This window comes from Adiantum capillus-veneris, chromosome 18, assembly GCF_014529385.1.
Source record: "Adiantum capillus-veneris isolate H3 chromosome 18, ASM1452938v2, whole genome shotgun sequence".
Classification (NCBI taxonomy): Eukaryota; Viridiplantae; Streptophyta; class Polypodiopsida; order Polypodiales; family Pteridaceae; genus Adiantum; species Adiantum capillus-veneris.
The window spans coordinates 45,554,046-45,563,793 of record NC_140948.1 but is presented as its reverse complement, the minus strand read 5'-3'; the positions used below and the strand labels follow the sequence as shown (position 1 = coordinate 45,563,793).

At 40.0% G+C, this 9,748-nt stretch overlaps 1 pseudogene; it reads left to right on the top strand.

The window, feature by feature from the left end:
* Nucleotides 1–7,634: 7,634 nt before the first annotated feature.
* LOC147435589 (uncharacterized) lies at nt 7,635–8,255 on the top strand (annotated as a pseudogene).
* The last annotated feature ends 1,493 nt before the right edge of the window (nt 8,256–9,748 follow it).

Genomic DNA, 9,748 nt, shown 5'->3' with positions numbered 1-9,748 from the left:
TCAGGTAGCCACCGGGTGGGGATGGGTCTGTGGGCACCTTTTCCAATGAAACTGAGTGTGTGTGAGTGTGGGGGAGGTTATTTAGCTACAAGACAAGAGACATGGCGCCCTTTAGAGAGAGGGGGGGGGGTATTTGGGTCATGGGATATGATAGGAGAGAGAAAGGGGGGGTGGGGTATACTATTTTGGAAGATAGGGTAAGTTGCATGTGAGTTAGGGTGCATTATTGGTGAGTTATAATGCATTATTGGTGAGAGGTGGGGTAGCTTGAGGGGAGAGAGAAAGGAGAAAGGACAAGGGGAAGAGAGAGGGGGTTGACCTTTTGAGTGGAGGAGAGGAAAAGGGACACCCGGCGAGGCAACAGTGAAGAAAAAGGAGGCAAGGTGGGGATGGGCTACCCCGCAGGCATGAGGTGGCCTATTTTACCTTTCTTATATATTTACATAATCATACTTTATTTTTTTCTTACTTTTTCCAATGCCTTTTATCACTCCCTCCCTAAGAGGGGGTTTTCATGGGGTGGGGACGAGAGAAGAGGGGTATGGGAGCTTGGCTTGTGAAAAGCCCCCATCAGAAGAAAGCTGAAGAAAAATGGGAAATTGCTAGTGCCATGCGACAACACATTCACAATGAGCTCAAGCAAAAGATGGAGCAGAGGCATCAAGAAGAATCAAAGAAGCCACGTGTCAATGATCTAGAATCATCTGACGAATTCGGTAAGAGGAAAAAAGAGGAAAGTCATTCGCAAGGAGAGGAACAACTCGATTCACAGGACCAACAAGGTCAAGACCTTGGTTCCCCCAAGGATGGTGAGACACTTTCAGAGACGTCAGAAAAAGAGAAAGGAGAAAGTGCAAGACGATCGGAGCAGGGGTCGAAGAAAAGTAGATGAAACAACAAACGAATCAAAAAACAAAGTCACAAACAAAGCCTGCCACAACCTCTGATGCATGGAGAAGAACGCACAAGTCTAGGCACAATCGGAGTTGCTATCTCTCAAATGGAAGCAGCAAATTGAAGCACTAAAGAACACACAAGTCCAAGCACAATCGGAGTTGTAGAGAGAACGAGAGAATGCAACAAACTATTACAAAGAAGTGCAACAATTCAACGAGGCAAACTCTGCATTGCAGATCAAACAACAACGCCTTGAGGAGGAGCTAACCAGAGAAAAGGAACAAAATGAGAAGCTACAAGGCTCATATGTAGTGGTTAGCAGGTCTCTCACTCAGCTCCTGGCCATACAGGAGACACCCTCCTCTTCAACGATGACTACAGGTTCTACTTCCTTGAGCCAGGAAATTAAAGAGTTCAAAGAGGCCTTAAAATAAGAGAAATATGACACATAGATCATGAAGGTAGGTCATAGGGCCCTACAACAGGCCAAGGATGAGGAAACTGATGACTTAAAGAGGCAACTAGCTGAGGCAAGAGGGCAAGTAGCAGCTCTGAAAACCAATCAAACAAAGTATCAGCAAGACCCAGGGGAATGAGAGTAGGGAGAAGGATTCAAACGAAACTAATCAAACAAAGATGCCCACTACGAGCACTGGAAAAGGCACTCTAAAACAACATTGCTAGCCATAGAAGAAGCCCAAATGCATCCAATGCCAAGATGCTCTGCATCCTTGCATCCCCAATTAAGGTCTTCTTTTATTCAACATTGTAAGAAAAGGACCCAATTTAACTTTGTGCTTTAATTACTACATCACCATCATAACTTGCAGATAAATATCTCTCAATATGTCAGTCCCCACAGTGCTCTAATGTATAGGGAAGTGCCATCGATGCCGATGGGGGGGTGAGAGAGAGCATGGAGAAGAATGTGTCCCCTAAGTTTGGTCAATGGAATGGGCTCCTACTACACACACATTATTACTTAAAACCCCTTACTTATTGAACACATACTTCCTAAGGACCCATACTTCCTAAGGCTCACTATATTGGGTCTCCACCATGGGACTTGGCCCTTCTGAGATACAAGTAATATGTTTTGGTCAAAAAAAGGGGGCAGTTTACTGCCTTGGGTAATACTGGCCGTGAAGACGCTAGGGTAATTCTCTCATACTGCATCATAGACGGCCTCGCTGTTGTTGCAGAAGGGGGTCTCTCCACTCATGCCGCTCTGCTCATTACACAGGATTGGCGGCCTTCCTCCTTCCTCTATTTAAAGAGGTGAGGGTGCAACTGTACCCCTCACTTAGCTTTGGTTGTTGTTCTACTTGCATAAAGTAGGATTGTGTGTCTTTTTTACATTGATGTATGGAGCTCACAACACAAGTTACTCAGGTTTGCCACTCTCTCCATGCATATTTCTTTGCAGACCTACTTTTTTAAGGGGCATTATCACTGTTATAATGGTGCTGTAGCAAGTTTTGATAATGTGGTTCTTTATGTGGATTTCGCTCTGTATAAATGGAACCTGGCTAAGGTCCTTGTTGGTTGGTGAGTATATATGGTGATGGTGTTTTGGCATGGCTTTGACCCTTCTACTGGGTTTTGGGTTGCTGTTAACACTACGTTGTTACTATTCAAGGTGGTTTCGGGGTATGGTATACCACTTGCTGCCGTTTAAATTCTCTGTAAAAGCTGTTTTTTTTGGGGCTGCTCTACGTTAACATTGGCTTTTTTAGGGGTTTTGCTGCCGCTTGACTTAACATGGTAGTACCTTGTCGACAGTAACCCGACATACTATGGTGGCTTACTAAGCATTAAAATGCCTTATGATCTGTCGCTTTTTCAAAGGGTTTTTCATCACTATCATGAGAAGCCTTGATAGGCCTTGTATATTGGTTGGCTATGGGTACATACATGGGGGTGGTGTTTTTTGTCCTGATGCGCACTGATATTGAATGTTTTATAGAAAAAGGGTTCTTAGGGGTGTTGGGCCCAGTTACACACCGTTGCAGTACTTGGTCTTTACTTGATTGATTGGGTTAGGATGTGCTTTATATTATCTGTATTCACTTAGGTGGGTGTTGCTCCTTTTGTAGCTTTGGGAATTGATTTAGAACTAGCACTTAAGCATGGTATATATATATATATACACACACACATATATATATATATATACATATATATATATATACACATATATATATATATATATACATATATATATATATATATATACATATATATATATATATACACACACATATATATATATATACATATATATATATATATATATATATATATATATACATATATATATATATATACATATATATATATATAATATATATATATATATATATATATATATTCCCCCCCCCCCCCCCCCCCCCCCACCCTTAAACTTTATGGTTGGACTCAAGGCCTGGCTTATATCTGCTAGGGCTCCTTGCTACTTGGTTTGCTAAAGAGGAGTATAAGGTAAGTGGTATACAATTTGTGGGATGATTTGGAGTCCATATACCTTGATGGGCATCTAACCTAAAAACAAACTTAAAACGAGCTTGATGCTTTGTAAAAACTACAAATGGAACCTTGATATATAATAACACTTATTGTATAAACTTCATATGGTGGAATTTTCATAACCTATAAACTAATAAAAATATAAAAAAACGGGGGGGATTCTGACACTTGGATTAGAAGGGGTGATGGCCTTCTAATCAAAATGATATTCTTTTACTAGAAACTTTGGGATTTTTTATAAAAAAGAGAAAACATTTTTTACATAAATACTATGGACTAAACTTGTAAGTTAAAAAAAGTGTGTTAAGTGGACATGGATAACAATTGGTATAGTCCATTGATACGTGTAAAACACATCCAAGGCTAACATATTTGTTGTCTTGTTTGGATGGATGCAGGTAATGACTCTATCTTATCTTGGAAAGTTTTTTTGGCTTTAGCAAGCCATTCAACACTGGATTACACATTCACCTACTGCTTGTGAAGTTCTTCTGTTATTTGTATACTGGAATAGGGCCTCATTCTTACAAACATTGCAAAAAAATAATTCTAAGACTGAGTTGTTTTTGTACTTATCATTTCCTTTTTTCTAAAGCCAACTGTCTTTTGAATTGTAAAAAGTTCAATTATATCTTATTATTTATGGTAAAATAGCTACACACACACACACACACACACACACACACACACACACACACACACACACACACACACACACACACACACACACACACACACACACACACACACACACACACACACACACACACACACACACACACATAGTCTGTCCGAATTGTGGCTACAACTGCTCCCATTCCATAACTCGTAGAGAATAAGGCTTTGTTGAGTTATGTCATGTTGTTGACCCAGCCGTCAACACTCCCCCCCTCTGCATTCATGTCATCCCTGACATGACCTGGTTGTCAATGTCGGTGCGGTCTTTGTTGTTGTTTTTCTCATGTGAAGAAAGTATAAGCTGTAGCCTTTGCACAAGCTTGTCCTGTTTGTCCAATCCAATGTACATAGTCTTCACATGATTCAGGAAAATCATAATTGATGACGAACTTTATGTCTTTCACCCATCCATGCTTCGAGTTGCAACATCTTTTTCTATCATTATAGGTCTATTGCCATATCTAAATTCAGAAAGGACCCAATCTTGTTCAGCTTGACTCTTATCATCATGGATAGAGAAAGCTCCATCCATCACTTGCTCCATCAAATCTGTCAATTCTGAGTATTTGTGATTCCCAGAACAACTTCTACAATTTGTAGAATTGAGTGTTTGGCTTTCAGATCTTGTGAGCCAATGCCAACTTTGTAAGGATTTTGTAAAAATTGTCTTGCTAAACCTTCAACTTCTTTGGGCCAAGTTGCACTTCAATGAAAAGTCTGTCTGTGAGGCCGAATCTTGTGAAGGTTGGTTTTGTCGACCATTTGTGTCTGCTCTTCTTCGTTGGTGACTCCTTTTTTCCTGCATCAAGATGATCAAAGTTGCATTTGCCACTGTTAGATTTTTTTTGTTGTGTAAATCATTATACTACTTCTACGTAATACATGACTTAATTAAAGCCTCAGAAACCCCAATTGATTTTCCAAGTTAGTAACTTGCTTCAAAAGGGCTTTATCTGAAATCATTCATCTTCGATGAGATATCATTGTCTATTTGTCTCCAAAATTCATATACATGATGTACAAGGTATATAGATGTCTATCATGGCTTCAAATTTTACAAATTGTATCTTTGGCTAGAGATTTTTTTTTTCTTAATGCAACCCCTTAGCTTGTATTCTTTATTCATAGCCTCCTGACAAAGTTTGGCTTGATTCGAACTTGTATTTGGCTTTACAAGCTAACTTTTTGGATTTCAGACTCGAAAAAGAATGCGGGGTTCTCTGACACCTTTTCGCTACCAAACACATGTAGAAATTATGATGATGACCATAGTTTGGCTTGACCCTTGGTTTCTCTTGTAGACATCTATCAGGAGAGATGACTGGATTGTCATTTCTACCCCTTTTTCTTTTGTCAGTACTGTTAGTCCCTTTTGTTTTTTAGGAATCATTAAGTCACATACAAGATAGAAGATTTATAGTATAAGATCTACTTCCTATATACGGCCTTGTTGTCGTGTAAAGTGTCTAATGTTAACTCTACACTTGATGGGTGCTTTTGTTGAGTTGCCTCACCAACTTTCCTTATCCTTGTAGACCATCTTGGAGTTTGATGACCTTTCTACGTCATGTTTGGCCTCATGTTGTAGTTTGAAGACTAATCGGCATTCTTTTCTTACCTCTACATTGGGTGAAAGCATGAATAGGTGGAAAGCTATATTTGTGATATAATTAAATAGCATAGCATGACATTGGGGGTGTGGTCACTGGTGCCATATTTCAGACGTCCAAATTTATATTCTAAAAAATGTTATGCTGAAAAATTCAGCCTTCACACACCCACTTTGTTTCATGAGTAGTTGGCAGTTTCAAACACCGTGCCCCCCCCCCCCCCCCCCCCCCCGACCCCTCGACTCTCTCTCTCTCTCTCTCTCTCTCTCTCTCTCTCTCTCTCTCTCTCTCTCTCTCTCTCTCTCTCTCTCTCTCTCTCTCTCTCTCTCTCTCTCTCTCTCTCTCTCTCTCTCTCTCGCGCGCGCGTGCTCAAGGTCTACTGTGCTTAGAGGTTCTATTGTGCAAGCTTGGCTGCTTCAAGGATGATTGCAGTAACCACCCTCTTCTCTTCGAGGTATGTCTCTCCCATTGAACATGTACACTCTCTATTGCTTGAGCACGCGCGCCCCACCTGGTATCATTTAGCTACATTAAGCTGCATGAGTGCCACACCTTGCTCATTTGCAACAAGAGGCGTGCAAAACCTAATGCTGCTGCTGACTGCATGAGAGCACATAGACTCCCAAGGTAATTTTCTAGTCCACAAGCTGCATGCAATCTTGGGGCAAATCCCATATCACATCACCTTGCATGCCCTACTTACAAGAGCAGGCCCATGAAGTTCTTGTTTCTTTTTAGCAAGGATGATAAGCAAGGGCACACCACGTCTCATGAGTTCATTGGATGATGTGCAGGTATATCACTTGAGACGCATCATGGCACCTTCCTCAAAGCATCCGATTCAAGCAAGCAGGAGTCTAGTTAGGAACATCAAACCACCTCTGCATACGAAGTTTTGTCATCTTGCCGAGGAATTTCATATGGAGCGTGGATTGCCATTGGAGGGAATTGATCCACGTAGCTTGACAGGAAACAATGACATCTTTGAGGAGGAATGGGAAGCTGTCTTTATATGCCCAAAGCCTGTTCCGGGTAGCCAAAAGAAAGTGAAGGCATACCATTCTCAGTCGGAGTTATTACAAAAGCTTGTGTGGAGACACTGGGATGTCTACCTGGAGGGTCCCTTCATGTATGAAGTAGGGACTCAATTTGCAAAGGCCTTTGCATTGGAAAATTGCAAGGAATCTGACAAACATCAAATTCATTAGGAAAAAATTGGACCCCCTTGGGGCCATGTAAAGATCCCTAATTTTAAGGGATTAAAGCTAGTTTTGTAGGGGATGGAGGGAACAAAGACAATAAATAGGGCTACTTTTGTAGCTCTCTCTCTAACTTCTCTCTAGATAGGGGAGGGGGGGAAAGTAGGGTGGTAAAGTAGGAGGAATAGGGGGGATAAAGTAGGAGAGAGAGGGGAGTAAAAAGAGAGAGAGGATTAAAGGTAGAGAGAAGAACCATTCTCTCTCTACCTATCACCAAACAAAGAGAGTAAGTAGTTATGACAAAAGCCACTTTTCAGTTCGTGCATCAATTTACCCCCAAAAAATGATTTTTTTATAAAATCTTCAAAATGGATCTTTTAAGCTTTCAAAAGGTCCCTATATATATATATATATATATATATATATATATATAACAATATTTTTTTAGAAGAATCTAGCTTTTATAAGCTCCAAATCTAAAATTCCTTGGGTCCCTCTCTACATTAACTTCAAGAATAAATAGACAATGCCACATCATCAAAACGTCAATCTAATAAAGCCTAAAAATTGAAAATTTTAAAAATTAAAAATTTCCCTCCTTTGAGCTCAAAAATTGAACCTATATATGAAAAATTATATTTTTAAGTCTTTTTATCTCAAAAATTGTCTATTTATCCCAAAAAGTATATCTTATCAAGTTTTTTCCCCATCATAACTTTTCACTATGTCTCTTCACGACATAACCAATGAATCACCTGCGCCGTCATCTACTAGGTCAACTAATGTTAGTCTGCGTCTACCGATTGAATTTGCTCCCACAAAAAAAAATGACGAGAAAGCATCTCAACCGACATCTATACGACGGTTTTGAGGAGAAACCAATGTTGACTTGTGGCTTTATGGAGGGTTGTATCCAAAAGATCCGCTCGTGGGCTGTCATCCGATATTCTGTACACTCCCAAGATTAATCAAATATGTGGGAGAAGGAGAACGTGGTCTTCTTGGGTATTGTAAGAGATTGGACTCCAATCACGTAGGTGCGTCGGCATATTTTCGACAACAATGTCAAGTGTTACACAATCATTCCACAAATCTCCAACAACAACTACATTCCACAGAGAAACAACTCAAAGATCTTAAAGAGGAGATGAAAGCTACAGAAACAGAGGTAACTAAGCTACAGATTGCAATGATGCACCTAAAAGCCACTCCATTTGGCATGCGTGAGCGTAAGAGGGAGTTCTCTTCCATTGAAAACTTAGCATCTAATGGAGGGGCACGTAAGAAGCGGATCACGGCAACCACGTATTTTTTTAAATTCACAGTGTTTATAACTCTCAAATAATTTTCATCAATTTGTAACTCGGTTCACCTTTTGAAATAGGACATATATACAAGATGTGTGTGGAAGTTTTAGACAAGAGGACCGTTGCAACCTTCTCCTAGGATGCATCTCAAAGGAAGATATACTTTACATCATAGGTTGTGAAAAGGCCAAACACATGAAAGATGCCATCACAAAGGAGATCCTAAAAAAGATCTCTAACCTTGTGTCTGAGGATGATGTCCAGAGAGCTTTTGATGAGGTTGGGATCAGCACAAATGCATACCATGCACTTCATGTATTGATGAAAGATGCATTACGAGAGCAAGGCATCACCGAGAATTTATTTCCTATTCCACATAGGGTCCGACTTGAAAAAAAAGCAAACAATGATCTCATTCGGGAATCCCTTGGCGAATACGAACACATTGAAGGATCCATGGTGTACTCTTCCACGAGTGCCAAGTCACGTGGTAATATAAAGGGAGGCAATACTATTCCTAATGGGACAAAGTATTTTAGTTATCATCAATTCAACAATATTTTTGTTGACTTGAAACGACTACAACGAGCTATGGTTAAATTTTATTCTTTGTCTCCACAAGGTAATACAAATTGTAATGTCGTTTTTTATTTGTATTGAATATCATTTAGTATAACAATTCAATTCTTGTGTTGTTTCAGTACTTGGAGAGAAGCTCATATTTATTCTTAAGCTAGATGAATGTCAAATTGTCAAAGGACGGAGATTGGAATGTATGAGTGTGGCACTCATGAATGAGGCAATGTTTTTTTCAAAAGTCGATGCTATCGGTGATCATTCTCAGAAACCATCATTTAGTGTACAATCGAAAAAAGAAATATGGTGGTTAGGAGCTTTTGAAGTTCCGAAGGAGACTCATGAGGTGTTGGCATGGGTTCTCTATGATCCCGTGGATCACAGAGGTTATTAAGGCACAACTAGAGGGAGAAAAGCTAGAAGTAGATGGAGTAGGTACGTTTGATGTTGAGTGGAACTTAGGAGGTGATCTAAAAACAACCAAATGTATACTTGGGTGTAAACAAGGTGCATCATCACTTCTTCCTTGTCCATATTGTGTACGAGGATACAAGGAGAGTACTCGTGGCTCCACGTATTCAAAGAAAAATGTCAAGGGAAGTCAGGCAACGGGGTCAATGGATGATGATGCAAGGGATTGGGTGTGCTCGGTGTTGAAGTGTCCTATCATGGAGGTCCCCAATCGCTCGACAAAAGATAAAACATGGCATCCCATTATCAATTTTCCACTTACAAATGTACACTTTTGCACTTTGCATGCCTTTATGCGTATATTTGATCGCTTGTTAAAGCTTCACATAGAGTACGCTTTCACAATGAAACCACTTTCCAGATCCATGGAAGCCATTGGAATAGTTGAAACAATTCTAAATTCGATTGGATGTCATGGTGGCAATGTTTCTATCATTAGTGAGGTGGATAATATGCATGAAGTGCCACAAAAAGTATCTATGAA